The 20,614-nt window shown below is 37.1% G+C and overlaps 1 long non-coding RNA gene across 1 annotated transcript in view; it reads left to right on the top strand.

The window, feature by feature from the left end:
* The window catches only part of LOC139106769 (uncharacterized), a 149,094-nt gene that overhangs the window by 95,908 nt on the left and 32,572 nt on the right, over positions 1 to 20,614 (top strand). The window contains exons 6-8 of the long non-coding RNA XR_011546414.1: positions 15,555 to 15,676; positions 16,661 to 16,753; positions 16,904 to 16,936. This is a non-coding gene — a long non-coding RNA (uncharacterized lncRNA). The remainder of the gene's footprint in view (positions 1 to 15,554; positions 15,677 to 16,660; positions 16,754 to 16,903; positions 16,937 to 20,614) is intronic.

Consider the following 20,614-nt stretch of genomic DNA (forward strand, 5'->3'; position numbering starts at 1 on the left):
TAATGTAACTCGAATTCGCAGCACCGCCTGCAAGCTTTCTCAATTTTACAATAAAATAACGGAGCATTAACATCAACGAAAGGAGAGCCTTCCTCTTCGATCTATTTCCGTTTCCTGTCGCTGCCGTTTTTGCGGCGCTCGGGCTAAGAAACGAAAGCGTAGAAAGCAGGTTCGTGGGTGTGCTCGTTAAAGGGAGAATTGGTATCGACAGTCTGATGCAGTCTCATTGATCTAACAGTCGCCGCGAATTTAATGCACCGGCCAGCACGGAAAGCTGTCCGGCAAGATCTATGTCTCCGGGATGTCAGGGAGCCAACGCGCAGCAACGTGCACAAAAGAGCTTGGGGGACGCGGAATACACGGAGGCGTTTACGATATCAAAGCCACCTGGGAGCGCTGCTCTGAAATGGAACAAAACTTCGATGCTTCCTACTTTATTCTCCCTCTCTTTCCCCTCGCATATATACGAGCTTCTTCTTCCTGCATAAAAGCAGCTCGATTCCTCGGTTGCATCTCACTTCTGTTTATGCACCGTTCCGATAAGGGGCCCACCCACGAGCGCGAGTGTCAGCCTCGGAAACAAAAACTGGAGCATACACGAACGTGAAACTCGAATTGAGAATCGGTACGCCGCGATAAAACAAGGCTATCTCGCTTAATGGAATCATCGATGGCGAGAAAATTTTCCTACGGAAAACTCTAAACTTCCCCTCGCGCACGTGTTGCGATTTTCTAATCGATCGCTGAGCTACTTCCATTAACTTATTATGCGTTTTGTTTTACTATTTTTTATATTCTACATTTTCGAGTGCATTACTTTCACATTTCGGAGAATAACAAAATTTGATATTACTAAAGTCTCGATGGTATGCGTGTAAGTCAGTAAGAAAGACAATTTTTTAAACTGCAAGCGATATTTCTTCTTTGTTCGTTATGCAAAAAGGGAAGCGATATATCGAAATGGCTGTACGATTTCAATATGTTAGCGGACGTTCAAGGTTTAGTTCTTAAAGGAAACTCTTAAAAAATAAAGCAAATCTCTCGACATATCGACAAAGGCAAGGCAAACCGGAAATCTCATAGGGGACGTATGTCGAATTTACGCGAAAATATATCGATGCAAAGCACGTGCACCAGCGAATACATCGCAAGAAATCTGGTCTTTTACGAGAGGTCAGAATCGTGATCGTACCTTTCGCTAGCAATAAAAATCCAGAATTGCATTTTCTTTCAAAACAAGTTAATAAAATCAAATTTATCAAGGCGTTAATCTATAAATAATTTTACATATTAAGATTCTTCTACATAAAAATTTGTTAAAGTATTGAGTGATATAAGTAGATTTTTTTTAATTTTTTAATATTAATATTTGCTCGCGATAACTTAGAAGCTTTCATATCTGAGCGTAAATTGACCGGACGTCAGATGCGGGATGCTGCTCTAATGAAAGAGATAGATGATTACCACGGTTTCACGGTGATATCAGATTAACGATGAAAACGCTGGTACCATGATGACCGTTTCTGCGACCGGTCTAAGCCGGTCTCTGGGGGGAACGGGTCTTAATAACGAGTTATAAACAACGCGATGCAACGATACGATCCCAACAACGGCAGGACATAACGCCGTTTTATGCAAAACGACATCGCGAAAAAGGGGAGCGTCGAGAGAATGGCGTAAGGATAAAGCCCGGATTTTTATTCATGCTGCCGTCGTGTCGCCATATTTTTATGCAGCCGAGTAACAGCGCCCGAGAGATTAATGGGACTCGACCGGCGTTAAACGTCTTTCAAACCCGCTGCTGTTATTCTTAAAGCTCAGCGTCGGTAAAACGACAATTTTTATCTCGTTGCTCGCCAGAACGAAGAATGTTACTCGGCGGCAAATTCCACGTTGGCTAACTAAATCATCAATCGCGAAATCTGTATATACATATACAAAAAATTAATTTTTTTTTAATGCAGAAAATGCAAGATTAAATTACCATTATGTTATAATTTAAATATCCATTAAATTATGATTTAACAAGAATATAAACGTGGTTGATTACAATGATAGCTAATACAATTATTAAAAAGTTTTATTTAAAAAAAAATAAAATAAAATTTAGTCATACAGTTAACTAATTTTTTTAACTAACTTTTTGTTCCATGTATTTTACCATTAAATGTACGATAAATGTACGGTATCATTTCAATACTCTAGAGTACAATTATAATCACATTTTGTGTCAAATAACGTTTAATTTTAGGTACAGGGTTTCATTAAACTTTAACAATGACAATATATACGGCCATCAATCGTCGTGTGTAAGTAAACGTGGAATTTCATCACGTACAGTATTAGTGTTTATTGTCAATTATCGTGGCACATATGTAATGATGTGTACCGTTAATATTAATATACTTGCGTAAATCACTCCAGTTAAGCACACTCAAACGTGCGTTATTGTCCCCTTTGCAAATTAGCGCGACCGCGATGCGGTTTACTTTTTAGTTCTTGCCATTTATACAAAGTTATATCCCAGCGCGCGAAACTCTTTCTCCTTTCTTTCTCTCTTTTTCTATCGTCTATCCGCTGCACGTTTAATCGCGTGCCGAACAAGGGAACGCTTTTATCGGGACGGTACACAATTAGATTAATAAAACTTTGCAAGCGGCGCTCGCCCGGTCGGCCGGCCGTTATTTTACGCCGCTTGTTTCACAGAATCGTGATTCTACAAGGTTTGAGAATAGGATTTTACGTGCTCAATGCGATTAAATGCTCGACCCGCGTGCGTTATTATCGCGTCACAAGCGTGATCAGTTTGTTTTTCTTTCTTTCTTTCTTCAGCGATGGGGAAGATAGGAGGCCATCAAGTGCATTTGTACATATTTCCGTTAAATTGACTTTCTTCGCTCACTGTAATGAGATAATTACGAAAAGCTCTGATTCAATTTAGAAGCTGATTATTTTGAAATCTTGTGTGTAAGGTACGAGGTATATAAAATAAAATAAAGCAAAAGAAAAAAGAAATGAAATACTTTGCAAAAAATATAACGCAAAAATTTATATCTTTCGTAAAGTACATTTTAATTACAAAGCTTGAATAAAAATTTAATTTTATAATTAAAATTTTATAACGTTTATAAAATGTTTAATTCATATTAGAGAATCTTATGTAGCATACCATTTTCAAAGCTACGCAAACAAAATAAAGTTTATTCGCTGATTTTTTAACTGTAGAAGTAAACAATTAAAATGTAAATTAATTAAATTGGAATTTTAACGCAACCCACGATACCGAACGTGCTCTTTTAAATTAACGAAAATTTTTGCTACGACAAAAATCAATGAATTACTGAAAAGGAACCGTAGTTGTTAATGTGTCAAGTAGCTACATAATTACCGCAACTGCTGCAATAAAACTTCAGGAAGTTTATAAAGTGTTTTGTCTGACTTTTGTTGAACTAAAATTACTCCAAAAGTCCACAAATAGCTAGAAAACATAAGAAAGTTTATGACCTTAATGATGCACTTTCATCATATGCATTTTTTACTCTTTGATCATACTGGCGAGCAATTTTTACAATGTCAGAGGTGTTTTTCTGGTATGAGTCACTACCGAGTCGCAACAAAGAAGCATCCGTTTGCAGCCAGCAAATGCGTAGAAAAATTTCACTTTAATGTAGAGATATAACTGCGGTGTGAAAATTGTTATTCTTTCGACAATGAAAATAATTGAAATTTTTTTTTTTATTTTCTATTACGCGTTAAACTCAACTCTTTGTATAGCTGTTCTTCCTCATTTATCCCTTGCCTTTGGACATCGATATTGTTCACATTGTACATTCACCGCGTCGCGCACTCGTCGTTTTGCGCGACAAAATTTATGGTATTGACACTACCCGTTCGTATTAATAGATGCAACGCCAGCGAACGGGCGCACGTACGGATGCATTGCGCAGAATGCACACGTGCGTCCTTGCCGCTCGTGCGGCCTCAGCACTGTTTGGACACGATTTAGGGTCAGGTGCATTGCCGTCGTACCTGGGGGATACGCAAATGAAACCGGGGCGCGCGGAAATACGCTCGGGATTACATCAAACAGAAATTATATTCCATCGAATCATAAAACAATGTCGAAACAAATTGCCGTCGCGGCACTATTTTACCCGCGACGGCCATAAGTTGGAATATAAAATTTCTGCAAAACGAAATTGAATATTAACAATGATATTTGAAGACCGAGATAAATTACAACAGCAAGCATTTAAAAGACTAGGGGATGGGGGCGGGTAAATCTTTTTATCACATTCAGATTTTTTCTTTGCCAGTTGTTTTCCTTATTTTCGCTTTATTTAAATTTTTTATTCGAAAAGCTGTATAATTATTATTTGCAATGAAATGTTTGTTATAGTAGTAATAATCTTTTCTGGAAAAGTTTTCTTAATACGGCTGGATAATGAAATTTCGAAAAGGTACATATTGAAAATTGAAACAGTTAAAAAAATGAAAAATGGAAGGTTTTGTCTTCGTGCCGTCGTGAAAAGAGTGGCTTTTGTTCTTCTAATTGAAAATTTCCTCGGAACTTCATACCTTCTTTAGAATGTCCGATTCAATTAAATTCGCGTTAGCATTTCTTTCTACGACTTTTATATTGGAGAAAAGTGAAGTTTGCGAATGATTAATATCGGAATAATAACAGTTACACCAGTTCGCGAAATTAGGAATAATTTGTCAAAGCAAAAATTATGAAATTTATATAAAGAGGTGCGGGGGTTTTTTTTATGTTAAATTTTAATGCAGCTTTTGCATATCCGCACTGTGATGTCATTACGACCATCTCTTCTCTCTGTACGGAATAAGAATTTTTTAAATTTAGTTCAGAGATAACGTTGCGAATATACGCTCAATAATACTTACGCCTAGTGATACTTTAAAGTAAAACATTCGGAAATAATATTTTTCGTCAAAGTGGTTATTAAAATAATCCACGTTATCCGTACATATTTTTCACTTAACACGAAACTCCCGCTGTCACATCTTCGAGGAACAGGAGTTAAACTGTCCCGCATCCGGTTAGTACAGACTACAATAAGTCCGAGTGGATTCGAATTTCAAACCGCAACCGTTCGCCAGCTACGAGCTCGATGCATCTCGTGCTGCAGCGGTAGACGATTATCCTCTAACCGAGCAGTTCATGTGGCGAACCGTTTCGGGGGATTTCGATCCCTGTCGGCGAAATTTCACAGGCTGGATTAGGTGTATTTGCGCGCGTTCACGTAGAGACGTACTTCGTTGCGAGGGCAACGGGTGTCAGCGTCGCGACGTTCGAATATCCCGTTTCGGGTTTGACGGAGGATAGTCGCGGACGTCGATCTCGCAGTGACGTGCGTCTCGGTGACGCAACGATGACGAACAAAACGTATTCCCTGACGCGGCGAAATTGCACGACGAGGCCCCACGTGCAGCGTATCGACGTCGGTTTTACGACGCCGAGTCTGGAGAATACGGGACCTTTTCGCAAGCTCGTTTGCTTTTATGAAATTGACTATTGTTACGAGTATGTACTGCATGTGCGATCGGTACCGGTCCGGTCGAGACGGGCTACCCTTCCGGAGCGTGCCCGAGGAAACGGTCGAAAGCGGATACAGCGACGAGTCTATACAGAGGAAATGGCGCAAACGAGATGTACACATTGGTTAGAAAGAACGATAAAAAAAAAAAAAAAAAAATAGATTGACAAAGACAGGGAATATATAGCTCGTCGAGAAAAAAGTGAACAGAGATAAAACGATTGAGAAAGATAAAAGCGTATATAAGGTGTTCTGTAGATTATTTTACAGTAAAACGTAGAATTAATTTCGCTTTTATTTTAGTAATGCTCTTTTATTATCAAGTACTTAATTCGGTATATTAAATTATAATTTCGTTGAAGCAAAGTATAAATGTAGTGAGTTTGGTTTATTCGTCGAAGACGTCGAAGGTATCGGCGTCTTTTAGGATACATCGTATACAGAAAGCCGACGTAGGAAGTAGATAAAAATAGACAAGGACAAGAAAAGAGGGTAGATTGATAAAGACGGAGACACGTAGTCCATAAGAAGCAATGGGCGAGGAAATGAGAAAGGGTGTAAAGATGTGGACAGACTTCCTTCCAGGGGATAGGAGAAAAGAAAAAAGATAACGTAGAGGCGGAAAAGAAAAATTTTCGCGACCAAGAGAGGAAGGGAAAATGCGAGAGACTTTTCACTAGTAGTTGTAGTTACGGCATGGTACGTGATACGTGAATCAAATAAAAATCCGATGTCGAAAATATGCTCGGGCCAAAACATCGCCTCGCGCCAGCCGAAAAAGCCAGACCGATCGGCCAGACTCCCCGCGATTCGGGATCTTTATTTCATGGTTTTGCAGTCTTACTTCCGTTCGACTGACTCGACTTTGTGTTCGTCTTTTCTCAGCAAGCTTCTTCGTCGAAGCTTCGATCCGCACGGTCAACAAGCGCTTCGGGATATCGATGCATATGCAAACATATGGCGAAGCGTGGATTTTATGACTGCCTCGAATATGCAGATTCGTATTATGTGAACCTGAAGGAATTTTGATCTACCTACTTTACTCGAAAGAATTACCTTACATAGATTTTTGCAATAGAAGGAATGTCTTTGCAATAAAAAAAAAATTTTTTTTAAGCAGGACAGTGAAATTAAATGATAAAATTTCCGAGTGGAAATTGATTCTCACCGTTACCTAATAATAAGTTAGCCAATTCGTGGTTCATTTCGTAGCTGTCTAGCAAAACTGTCAAATACTGAGCCAGAAATGTAATACTCAAAACGTACTAAATACTAAACAATTATTACTCTCTAATAACGAGCCAAAAAAGTCAGATATCTAAACGTTTTTCCTCGCGTATTAGTCTACTGCGCCTACTGACCTAGTTAAAGCGCGCTCAGCTGCCGCGGCCGCTGATCTCCGGGCCCGCCGGCCGCCCCCACGCGGCTTCCCCCGCTTGCCCCGAGTAAATCGTTCAACAATGATGGCTGCCGGCTGACGTAACACGCGCACGTGCTCGCAGCAGACCGCGGCGTCTGGCCGGCCCGGAGGTCAATGATCGCGGCAGTCGAGCGCGCGTTGGCAGATGTTAATACGCGCAGTAGGCTAGTCGCGGCGAAAAACATTTAAATATCTATTTAGATATAATACACGGTCCGCGCTGGACAGTTTTCACGAAACGACTTGTACGAAGTGTCGCAGAACCCCGAATGAAATACAGTCTGAAATATAACCGCATTAGTTTTTTTCAGCCCACCGCGAAAATCACTTCGCTCTAGTTGACCATATGCAAACTTCTTCTACTAAAAGATCTCCGATTTTCTTCTTTCGCATATATCGTATAAGTACGAACACGAGACATATTTTTCCTCCTCTCTTTTCCATTCGTGTCAATAATTTCTTGCATAGAAAATTATCGTAAATATTTCCGAAAGGAACAGAAATGGTCTTTATGTTGCGCGGATAATCGGCAGATGGTTATAACGAAATGGACGAGCGAGCGAGGTCGCGCGATCATTCCGGGTTTATGGGAAGCGACGATGGGATAAACTCTCAAGGGATCAAGGGATAAGAACAATTTCCGCGAGGTTTCATGGAACGGAAGAGTGACGCCGGCACCTTGATCCCTACTCTCCGTGACAAGACCGACGGACCTAACTTTTATTCCTTTCCTTTTCTGTTCGCTTCCTTCCTTAAACGAGTGAAAGAAAAAAAAGAAAAAAGAAAGAGATACTCGGAAATCACATTTAAATCTATACCAATAGCATTTTTATAAGGCGCGCTTATTATTGTCTACTATGCTTTACATTTCTGGTTCAGTACTGGATAGTTTTGCTAGATAGCCACGAGATAAACTATAGATAGGTAGTCAATAGATAACGGTTAGGCTCAATTTCGTGTTAATATTTAATATCAATGTTCAATATTAATTTAATATTAATAATTTAGTAGAGTTACTCAAATATATATAAAAATATTAATTAAAATTTATTCGTTATCTTGTTTTCAATGTTTTTTTTTCCACAAAGAATCATATTAGTATATGCAATTATATCTTTATTACATTTAAGTTTAATATTTGATTTGCAAATAATTATTAAATGTACAAATTTGCATGTTATATTGAATGTAAAAATTGTTTACCTGAGAAAATTAAATATTAAATTAATGCGTAACAAAATTAATATTAGCAAAGTATGCACAAATGTTTCCTTTAGCAAAATAAGGCTGGACTGATCTGTTTTCATATCTTGTTAAAACAAAATATTAATAGTTTTCATACTTTTCAATTTTTACATTATCGCCATTATTCTGATTAAAAAAATATAATTCTTATATTATATACTGGTTCAATACGAAAGTTCAATGCAGTAGCACATGTCAAAATAAACGGATTTCATATTTGTTCTGCTCAGACAATTTCATTTCAAAAGTAACATGCATCATATTAGCTACATATCTACATTCATATCATGTCAGTGAAAGCATTATAATGCAAATATAACTTTTGAAATAACTCGTGTATTTTAGATTCAGTCCATTCCTCTAGTTAATTCGACTATTCCGTTTGACCGTGTACAGCCAAGTGTCCAATCACGATTTCGATTACGTTATTAATCTTAAGAACTCGATTAACGTATAATTTTGACGATACATGTAAAAATATTACGTATATGTGCAAACGTCATGCATATTTTAAAAATATAGACAGCGGTAAAAATATCGTACTACGTTTCGTAATAAATTTCATATTATTTATAAGTGATATAAATATATTTAATAACGAAGAAAAGTAATGCGATGGCTTTGTGGCATTATTATGACATTAATTGAAGATATTCCGCACACAACTGCAATATTTACGTTAAGTCATTTATAAATTAGAGAACGATTCATTTATTACGAAATAAAAACTCGGTTCAGCAGTTCTAGCGAAATAAACCGCGAAATAGTGTGATTTAGCGAGTTTTATAGGTACCGCCGTACTCTTCTTCTCGCCGTGAAGAGGGGTAATTAGAGGTAGACGTAAACAGCCGGTGATAAATTACTTGAAAGGCAAGTGGCCCACTAGCCCTCCGTGACACACTAGGTCAATAGAGACCGGAAGCGTCTTTGTTCTGTACGGTATGGTGTTTACACGCCCGCGCGTATATGGACGAATAGTTCTCGTATACAAGACGGGACAGCCAAAATAATAATGCGTACGGCAAACAGGTCGATGAGCTCTGAATTATGTCGAGAAATCACAATTTGATACGTCGTTGCGATTTATAAATTCTATTACGTTAATATCTTGCAGTAGAGAACTGTAAAGCGATAAAATTGATCGTTAAGAACTTGTTAAAAATAATAGATTAGAGGTGTAAGAATAAATAATTTGTATCCACGTGTACTAATGTAACTAATTTTTTTTTTTTTTTATTAATGAAAATATGTTTCGCGGGCAATTGGTTTTTGGTAATATTGTATTTATGTTGGTTTTTTATTTGTCGCATCGAAATCGGGTTCGAAAATGTTGGTTCGCCAGCCAAACGACCAGCAGTTTCCGCCAATGTGGCCCGACAATAAACATTGGACTTGCCGGCGGATGCTCTTACGCGGATACATACCAGGAACAATAGTACACGCGGCCGTTGACTCGAATTCCCTTCAATCTTCATTTCGGTGCACGCGTCTTTTCTAATCAAAGACTAACTTTGTTTCCGGTCCATTTGTTAGTTTATCGACTCGCCGCAAATTGCGTGTAAAAATGTTCAAAGTTCGATAATTTTTAATGCTTGTGTTCTAACGAACAAAAATTGATATAGTAAATGGTAGATATGAGATGAACAAAATTTGTACATCTTTTATGTTCGTATATATTCATTAAAAAGTTTTTATTACGCGCAATAAGCTCTTTTTTTTTTTAATAAAGTATATGTACATATGCAACTACTAAAAATATGGAAATTTTTTGAGAGAGTCGATGCTTTTAAATAATTGTCAAATATTAATTAAATTTTTAATGTTACATGCTGTTACCAATATGTATCCAACATTAAAAAATTAATATATTAAAATAGATAATAAAAAAAAATCTATACGACAACGCTAGATCGCAAATAGTTAATATCGAATGAAGGTAGTATCGGTTGCAGCTGCTTGGAAAAGCCGAATGAAACATGCGTGAAACGCGATACCCACCGCTTTAGCCCCAGAATTGGTTCGATATATCGCGATACGTACCCGCTTGCGTTTTGTCCCTCTATTTCTTTGACTTTGGAGATCTAACGACGTGAACGTAACGTTGAAACGTTCAGGGATTGATATCTTTGTCGCGCACACAAAGGATGTGCTATTTTCTAAAAAAAAAAAAAAAAAAAAAAAAATAAAGGATCTTTGCGCGCGGTCTGCGCTAATGCCGACAAATGCGCGAAAGCCCCAGTGTTTATCGCTTAAACCATGCAGAACCGTCAGTGCCATCGACCGGTGGTGGCCACGCTGAAGGGACGTTGGAGGAACGATTTAGTGCCGGTCGTGCTTTCCCGTGGTGCAAAGCAAGCTTAACGCCGCGGCGGATCTCAATAAAATCGCAGAGCAGTAAATAACTTAACGACGGTCCGCAGCCGGACTGCTCCCGCGAGGACACAACGGGGAGTTTCCGGGCCAACTTCCCGGCAAGTTCGACGTGCCGTTGTAACTACGTACCAGCCGGTAGTAGATATTACGAACCGCATGGATGTAGGAGCGACAAACGGAGACTCCGCAGCATCCGCGGGCGTGCAGCTGGCTCTCGATATTTCTCCCCGTCGTTTCGCGACGTGGCTGAACGCCACGACGTTTTTCACGGCGGGATTTATGGAAGACGGTATTACTCGTGGTTCACCTCCGTTTAACTTGGCCGGCGCGAACGGCGGGAACCGCTATATCCCGCGTATACTCCCGACACGCACAAACAGTCCTTCGGCGGCGTTATTACGAATTAATGCCCCCATTTCTCCGTCCAGCTCGCTCGAGAAGTCGAATATTCGTGCCAAATGGTTGTCGGATCTTCAAACTTATTTTCTTTCTTGTTTTTATATAAGTACATTTTTATACGCATAAAGTAAAATGATTGAAGCAGCGGAGTTAAGAAATTGCCGTGAGCGATGAGCAAGATAAGACTCTGTTCCGAAATGAGAGATTTAAATTTATATTTTAGTTGATACGCATATTAAGCATAGAGCGTAAAGAGGCAAAAAGAAACGGAGCAACAGAAAAAAAAAAATTATGCCACCGTGAATTCCGCGAAGCGGATGGGTAGCTTGGCAAAATAGCAGTAAGTATAGAGCGGCGGAAGTGGAGTAAGAAATTCGTTGTACGTGTTAATGATTCTTTTTACGAGGACAAACGACCGCGAACGATAAATGCCGGCAAGGGTGGATGAAGCCCCAGCGTGAGGGTGGCAAACGGGGACGGATATAGGGGATGTCCGTGAATAATGATCTTCCGACCGAGCTTAAGTGCTATAGCGAGACTTTTTAATCTCTGTCGCCAATTTCTCAAGTTATACACGTTTGTTCGACACGCGATTAGATATAGGGAATGCAATTTAAAGGGGTCAATGTGTTTTGTAAATTGTCATTTTCATCGTAGCAAAACTGATGTAACGATTTTCGTTATTTCTTCTCTTACTTTTCATTGCAGTTAATAATTTCGTGTAATAAGACTCTTTATATTTTTTAAATCGGAAAATAGAAATTTTTTTTTCTTATAAATGCACTGATCTCTAAGAATTCCCAGCGTCCGTAAATCATATATTAAAATTTTACTTCGTGCAGCTTGCATTTTGCTGAAGCGCACTAAAAATTTTGAATATTGGAAAATTGAAATTTTCTCCGGAACATTGGGATATCTGCGAATGAATGCGAGACATACATTTTGTATACCGTCCAATAATTAAAAGCAAAACTTTTAATTAATATTTTTAACAACTTTATAAAGCAAATGTATATAAACGTTCGTCACACCTCGTATATTTAAATGATACATATGTTTGCTGAACAGTATTTTTAATTAAATTTACTTTTCTCGCCCGTATTTTGTTCCGCGATTATTTTTGCTTGATTTCTGAAGTTTGGGATTTGTCGGAATGAAAAAGTTTAATGTATGAACAACTGTATAGCCAGTTTTGAATTCTTTTCCTTAGCATTAACGACCCGTTGCAGGTGATATTTCCCATCCGCTTTTAACTTTTTTCTTCGCGCTTTCAAGATCCCTCTTTTTTTGACAGTTACTTCAAGTTCTTTTTTCTCATTTATATAAAATAATATTTTATATGCAAATCGTAGTGTAAATCAAAAGATAATGATATTAATTTATTGCTTATTGTATTATTATTCGATATTTTAGTACTTATGATTTTTGTATACAAAAAGTGCAACTTTTTACTCGATAAAGAAGAATATTTTTAGACTATTTCTTTAGTGAGAGTCATTGAGAGATATTTTACTTTTTTTTTTTTTTTTTTTTTTTTTTACTTGACGTTTCTGTTGGAGTTTCTCAATGCGTGCTTTTGTCGCGATTGTTCTCTCAGTTCGAAGAGCACGTACGTTTCTGAAACGTTTTGATCTCGGAATCGTGTCTATTTGTCGTCTGATAAATTCAATTACTATATGAGAAACTTTATTTGGAAAGAGATGTGTATGACGAAATATGAAAAAGTCCACACCGAGAAAAATATTTTGATCGGTACAACAAAGTGCATTTGTAACTTAGTGATTTGCGTTTTTAGCAAAAAAAAGGTACAAATCAAATTCGTTGTCACTATAGCTAAAAGTGAAATTTGTTGCAGATACTTGTGTTTTGTTACAGTAACATAACACCAGTAAAATATTTTTCTCAGGGTGAAAAGATTTTCTCGCGTTACTCTTTCTCGGCACGAACGCAATCAGACAAAGAGCTAACTTTTTACGAAAAAAACGGAATACCGATATAACGTGACTGTAAAACAATATTAATAATGTAAATATAAATTTACCGGTGGGGATTAATTAAAAAAATAGGTTTAACAGGCTCGATAGATTAAAGTATTAAATAATTATTAGTTTTTACAAATAAATAAAACGTTAACGTGAATTAGAGACGAATATTGACAAGCGTTTCGTATGTCGGACAGTTAAAGCGGTATTATTCGCAATGAATTCATCGCGATCAAGCTGCGAATTAAATTATTAATCTTTCTCGGGTTAAATTAATAAAGATACTCAGAATACATTTACTTTAAGTTCGGTAAGTAAATTTATCTTATCTTCACGGTTTTGGGCACTGGCTGCGGCGCATGAGTACCGTGCCAAGGAAACGAAAGCGAGTAAACAACTTTGACTACTAATGCTCAGAAGACGAGGAGCACTCACAGATAAGAAGGTAAACAAAGATACTGCAGATCCGAACGGAGTCCAAGATGCACCCTTGCAAACAGCATCGCGATCCTTGCAACCGCAACATAGTAGCTACGTCAAGTTTACAAGAAGCTAATAGAGGAAGGATAGCGAGTTAAGTGGTCTAGTGATATGCTAGACATCCACTCATTTGAAATTGGTGGCAAATCAAAGCGAATTGCGAAACAAGTCTCGCTACCATGGAAATACAAATTATTAATGCCTTGTATTCTTACATTAATTACAAGTACATGTATCTTATATAAGCGTTATTCTCGTTGTACTAATGTATTTAATAGTGGTAATTTAATGGAGATGAAAAGGGGTATCATAAAAAGAAATATTTGAAAATATACTGGCTTGTAACATTTAAGATTATTGACAGTTTTGATTAAATCGCAATTGAATTATTCACTTGACACTGCTACTGTTTGAAAGAAACGTGCTTTCGGTTACTCGTATATGTACATCAACCTAAAATAAGCGAAGCATATATCGTACAATTCGCTACTATTTGCGTGCAGGTTCCGCATTAAAAATTAAAGCTTATTCGCTACCACCGAACAACGTCGCGAAGTTTTAGTTTTATAATATTGAAAATCTAGCTTGATCGTTACTCGAAACGTGAAACAAGTTGTAAATTTTTAACTATTAACGGAAGTCGAAGAAAAAGGAGGATCTATTGTTGCGCCTTTGCAATGAATTCTGTAAAGCTCGGCAGTCTCGTGGGCCTTGAATGTTTCAGAAGCAGTGGATACAGATCGGGCTTGCGGTTGCCGGCGTGACACTGGCAATCCATTCGGCTGCGGAAAGACGCGAAGCATCGCGCGGATTTAACGGATAACGATTATAGCCGCCGCGCTTTTTCCGTCTTTCTGCGGATTTACGAGCGGGCAACGTCGGGCTCCGGGTATAAGGCGGATTCGGTATATCGGATATTTTTATCGATGCTCGCGAGACGGGGGAGGGCAAGAGGCTGGTGGCTCCCGATGGCGCGCGGATCCGGAGATTGGGTCGAGCGTGAGCTGAATCTTCTTTTGAACGCGGATGAGCGGTATGATGAAATTTGCACGCGCACGATCGCGTGAATTCGTGAATTCGCGCGCTTTTAACGCGCTCGCCTGCCGAACGATTTGAATGCCCAAACGGATTTAGGCCGCCACGTGTTTCCAATCGTCAAAATCGCGAACGCCTAATCCGGGACAATTTTTGAAAATCACGGACCGATTGTTACTATATCACGATGCACGTCAATTGAATAAATCAAGTGTAGATTTTCGCATAAGGCTGTAGATTTGTTGCCACTGCGTTACTTTGCACTTTTCGTTTTTATGTATTTTGTGCATTTAATATGATTTAATCATAAAAAACTTTTCGAATAATTGTCTTCTTTTAATCGAACTTAATTACTATACAACTGTGTGATTATTCAAATTTGCATACGCAATAAAAACTGGCATGTTAAAAAGAAAAAAAAAAAATTGGCGTTGGTTACAAAATTTTAAAAACTACTAGCGGTAATAACTGTGTAGATTATTTCGTAAATATTTGATGTCGATTGCAAATGAAGCACTATAATCAAAGACCGTGATTACTCCTCGAATAAAAATATAAAATAATTGAAAATGGACGAAATATATGATTCTGTTTATACGATAAGAGCTACTCCGATGTGTAATGCAATCACAGCAATGCAGTAATCATCGAAAATAAATTTCTGTATCGATAGCTTATCAGTAATTAATACAAATGTGATTATATGTATAATTAAATATTTCAACGGCGTATTTAATCAATAGCCTGACGCAATTAACGATAACGCACAAGTGTACGCGATATGCAATGCAAAACGTGCTTATTTGACAAAAATAATTTCGGCAAAAAGGTATTATTAGATCTCGTAATTGTACAAAGTATTATCAGTAATAGTAAAATAGTACGAAAGTCATTAGAATAAAAATGTTGCACTTTTAAATATATAAAACATCAAATTATAAAACAATAATGCAAAAATATTTAGAAACTCATATTCTGATTAGTTTTCTCTTACTTACTTGTAACGCAGTACGTTTAATTTTTTGTCATTTTTACTAATATAATATAACTTTTTTGTTTCAGATAATCCGGAGTAAGACTTTCATCGAAGGAACACCAGACTGACATTCTCGTTGGAGTAGCAAGTGTGGAGACGAAGAGGAAAGCCACGGAAAGGCATCAAGCACCGACGGAACAATCCACTGGTAAGGATCAATTTTTTTTATTTTCCATGCTTTCAGTCATTTGCTTCTCGTCTTGTATAATCAATCAGGTCGATTTTTAACTCCCGAACAAATTCCGATCCTGTTTAAAACTAGTAATTAAAAAAAAAGAGACGAGAGTGCGTCGTCTAGGTTTTGAAATTCGGTATCGATTCAATTTATAATTAATATTTAGCCTATATAATTTTTTATAACGTGTAAAAGTGTGTAGAAGTGAGAGAGAAAGAGTTAGGTGAGACGAACAGGTAGCCGAAGGGGCAAGAGGCAAGGGGGGTAAGCGGCGTACGTGCTGCGTGCGAGCTCCATTCCCCCACTACCCCCACCCACGCTCTGTCCTTGTTCAGCGGCCGAGTGATACGTACGTACGCAGCACGTGCTCCGTACGTATTAAAGGTCTACAGACAATCGACGGGCCAGAGACACCTAATCAGGCGTTAATTATCTCCTCATATTAACTGTGCGTACCGGCGACTACACCTTTTCGATATCAAGTGAGTTAAAACCACGTGCATGCGTATATTAAACTCGTGTCTCTTTGCCGTGAACGAAGCGTCGACACGACGCAACGAGTACCTACATTCGGACTCGAGGGATGAGGGATTTAATCGACGAGTCCGCGATAGATTCGGGAGACACTCATTCGTGATGTAGGATCGCGAGGCTGAAAAATCTTTTTATTAAAGTATTTTTATGGCTGCGTAGTGGTGATCGAGAGTAGAGGTCGGTCACGGGCGCGGCGTACACATCTCGCGCTACGTATGTATGTATGTAGGTATCCGTGCGTAGTCAACTGTACATTATCATACAATATTAGATAATGCGATTTAATCTTTGCGATGAATAACGTGTACGTGTCGGGTATCTGTGAAGTGAATACTTCACATAGAATAGTTGTAATTACTTGTAACGCAGCACGTATAATTTTTATCATTTCTGCTAATCTAATAAAATTGTTTTTTGTTTCAGATAAAAATTCAGACCATCCCCGTTGGAGTGTCCACTACTGAGAGGAGGAGGAGGCCTCGGATAGGCATCGGGCACCGGCGGAGCAACCCACTGGTAAGGATAAATTATTTTTTGTCGTTACCGTTTTTAAAGCTTAAAAAATGCTGTGATATTTAATTAAAAAATCAGAGACGCGTATAATCTTTTTTTTTTAATAATTATGGAAATCTCTATAATTTAATTTGTTATATTTATTTGTTACAGATCATCTTAACAACACTCCGCCGCTGCATATCCGTAAGTCGCACAATTTTATTTTGTAGAACTTAATAGTATATTTCGGGTGGGAAAAAAATTTTCTATTATCCGCGGCACAATCATATTAGGTTAAAATATAAAATAAATATTAAATAAAATTAAAAAATTAATACATTGCGCCGGTGACCCAAAATAATAAAATCTTTAAAAACAATACAAGTATATTAAAAAAAAATTCTTGACCAATTTATATATTTTGTGTTAATTTTAATTTTACGTATCAATGTAAATTGCATACATTTGTATGGAATTTACGTTGATATTATTACAGCTCAGCACTTCTTTGGATTTTTATCTGAGCGAAATAAGAATTCTGCTTAGATAAGAATCCGAAGGAGAAAAGTGTCGTCACCGCCGATATTATTAATTAAACGACCGAAGCCGGTTCGTCGGTCGTTCCGAGAATTCCATATAGTATTCGGACGGTTTTTTTAAATCGCGAGTGCCGGACAGAAACGCGCGAACGTCATCGATAATTTTTGCGATTGTAACTTCACCCGGTCGCGTTCGCGAGTGACTTGTTCGCGGAAGGATGACTCGACACGTCCCATCTGGGAGGAGGAGCAGGCCCGGACCGGGCATCTTGCATCGGCGGAGCAACTCTTAGGTGAATATACATTTATTAAAATAAAATATTAAATAAAAACTTTGATTTTTTTTTATTAATTTTATAACTAATATACTGGCATGTCTACAATAATATTTTCCATTTTCTGTTACAGCCACCGGCCGAATTCAACAACTCCGCTGAAGCTCATGCAGATTGGTGAGTGGTATAATTTTATTTTTGTAGTTTGTAATTGGGGTTTTCTAAAATACAGCGCGCGCCTAGCGGGCGCATGGTTTCTTCTAGTATGTTAAATTCTTCAATTTTTTATGAAAGCTTATATATACAGTTATAATATTTAATTTGCTGTAATATAAAATGCCGGCGATGATAGGTATATGAAAAAAATTTTCACGTTATTATTTTGTCACCGTGCGCTAATGTAACAGTAGCATCATTAATTTCTGCGACCAGATAAGTTGTGTGACATGTTGTAGAAGCAAAAACTTAATGGATAAGTTTCACTAGTTTTTCAATAGAACTATTATTAATTTTTTTTTTTTTTTATTCAAGATCTATTTTGACGCGAAACAAGATAAGCGAGATCGATGGTATTTTAATTAGGTCTTTTAACACTTTTGAATACCTATATACGTTCTTTTTGATGCATAAATAATTCTCTTAATAACTTTTTACTAAAATATCTCTTTTATATATTATCAATATATAAATATAATGACAGAATATTCTCACGAAATAGTTGTACTAAAACATATTGAGAATCTGTCAGGAAAGCGAACATAAACCAGTTAAAGCTTTTGTGTTAGTCATTTACAACGATGTATTAAATTTCTTTATCCAGATTTTAGAGATTGAAACGTTAGCCCGACCTGAATATTACGTTTATATTTTATTCAACATTTTAAATTATGTATAAACGTATCTTATTTAACAATCTCTGAAGCTCTTCACTCAAACTTCCTTTTTTTTTTTTTGCTTTTGTATTAAATTATCAATGAATACTTCCTGTTGAAATCTGAATATACCGAAAAATTCAACAATATATACAAGAATTAATCATAATAATAATATGATTAATGTGTGCCTCAATTGCTTACGAATTTTTTTAAATGTATTATATATATCTACAAAATATTCTGAACTTGATTGTCGATGCTAGATCCGGTTATTGAGAGACTGGTCAGAAAAACACAAACGTCTTTTCTTGACTGGCGACGTGCCCAATGAATACGCGATTGGCGTCTCGTCTTATGAATTTAATTTTCGGCGAAATATCGCGTAAACGTGCCCGGGGGCGCCAATGTGCCGTCGTCATATCAAATAGTATGCGGTATATATCCACATAATTTTTAGCCTCCCTCGATCTTCCACTTGATTTTGCAACTTCACTTCAGCTCGATTTCTGCTTTTCTTCGTGACTCGCTTTTGATATTTCTAAAAGCGATTTCCGTAATCAACCCTTTTATTTTGGCACGGATATATTTCCACGTTTCTACGATTCGTATGGTCGGCTAATATAAAAGAGCACAAGCCACTGTTCCCAATTATGACTGATAGTGCAATAGCGCGTCTTTGTAAAAACTGGATACATTAGCATAAAATATCTATCAATGGTGAATTGAAACGATTTTATTTCTGGATGAACTTTTTTTTCATTTCTCGATCAAATTTATTCCCGCGATCTACATTGGTACTTACTTATATTTGGCTACTTATTATTTAAACGACATGACGTGCCTGTCTTGTTTCTAGTTTATTGCAACTTGCTAGAATCCCTCAAAAGCGATCTCCGGGTTTAGTTCGTCGCAGCTAAAAAGAGAGAAAGAGAGACAAAGCGAATAAGAGAGAGAGAGAGAGAGAGAGAAAGTACGTTAAGTGGCATCGATTATTCCTTTCGTGAGATATGCAAATCACCCTAGTCCCTCTGTCTCGCACAACTCTTTACGCCACCCTTCCAGCGATTACTCCAGTCTTGGTCGCGCTCTATCTTCTGCTGCAACCCTTTTTCTTTTCCTTTCTCATGCGCGTTAGCCTTCTCGTACAAACTGGAACGTCTGTCGCGTGATTTACGTCTCAAGAAAATAAGAGATCCTACCTTATCTAGTGGACGAAGGGGCAGAAAAGATCGGGAAGAGAAAACGCGGAACTATACGGACTCAACAAAGAGGACGACCATTCTAAATCTCTCGACTTTCGAATGTTAGGCTCGCAGACTCACCCACTTATCAAACTAAAACGATCTCGTTCTATTATCCCATTGCCATTCTGACTTTCTGTTTTCTTCTCGTTTTATTATTTAATTATGAGATATAATTTATATTATTTTAAATATTATATGTACATTTTTTTTATCGAGCTATTTTAAAAGTCACCTTTTGCTCGCCGGAACTCGAAAATGTTTCGTAAAACTTTAAGTTATCCTTAAACTTTTCACGACGTCTTTACAATCTATATTGGAATAATGATAGTTTTGAAAGATTTATGCGAAAGAGAAGATACGGCTTAAACTAAAATACGTTTTAACATACAGTTAATAATTGAGATAAAGAAAAGCTAGAAGCAAAAACGGCGAATAGTATTTTATAATAAAAGCTTTAATAAACTTATTGTATTTGTTGCAATATAATTTTATATAATATATTTTGATAGAAAAAATATCTAAAAAAGAAATAAAATAAATGTTACATCGCGGTAATAATTTCGAGAGTTTTGCTTTTCCACCGTGCACAAGGTCTGGAAGTGCTCAAATAGTTATGTAACACAAAACAAGGTTAACTCTCGAAATAAAAGCTTTAAAATCCTTAGCTAGACGTATATGGATACTACGATAACATAAAATTCAACGACCGTGAGAGTGGCTCGAAAGATAGCATCTGCTTTCGGATTTAAAGTATTATAACGCAAAAAGCTAATACCAATAGAACTACTTACAATGTCTGTATAGAAAACAAGACATTCGATGCTTTAGATATTTTGCAAGATACAAGTATATATATATTGATGATAACAAATACATTTTATTAACGAAAATAATTTTGATCAGTATATAAAGACTTCGTTAAAATATATTCAATCTTTTTTTTTTTTTT

This window comes from Cardiocondyla obscurior, linkage group LG11 (genome assembly GCF_019399895.1).
Source record: "Cardiocondyla obscurior isolate alpha-2009 linkage group LG11, Cobs3.1, whole genome shotgun sequence".
Classification (NCBI taxonomy): Eukaryota; Metazoa; Arthropoda; class Insecta; order Hymenoptera; family Formicidae; genus Cardiocondyla; species Cardiocondyla obscurior.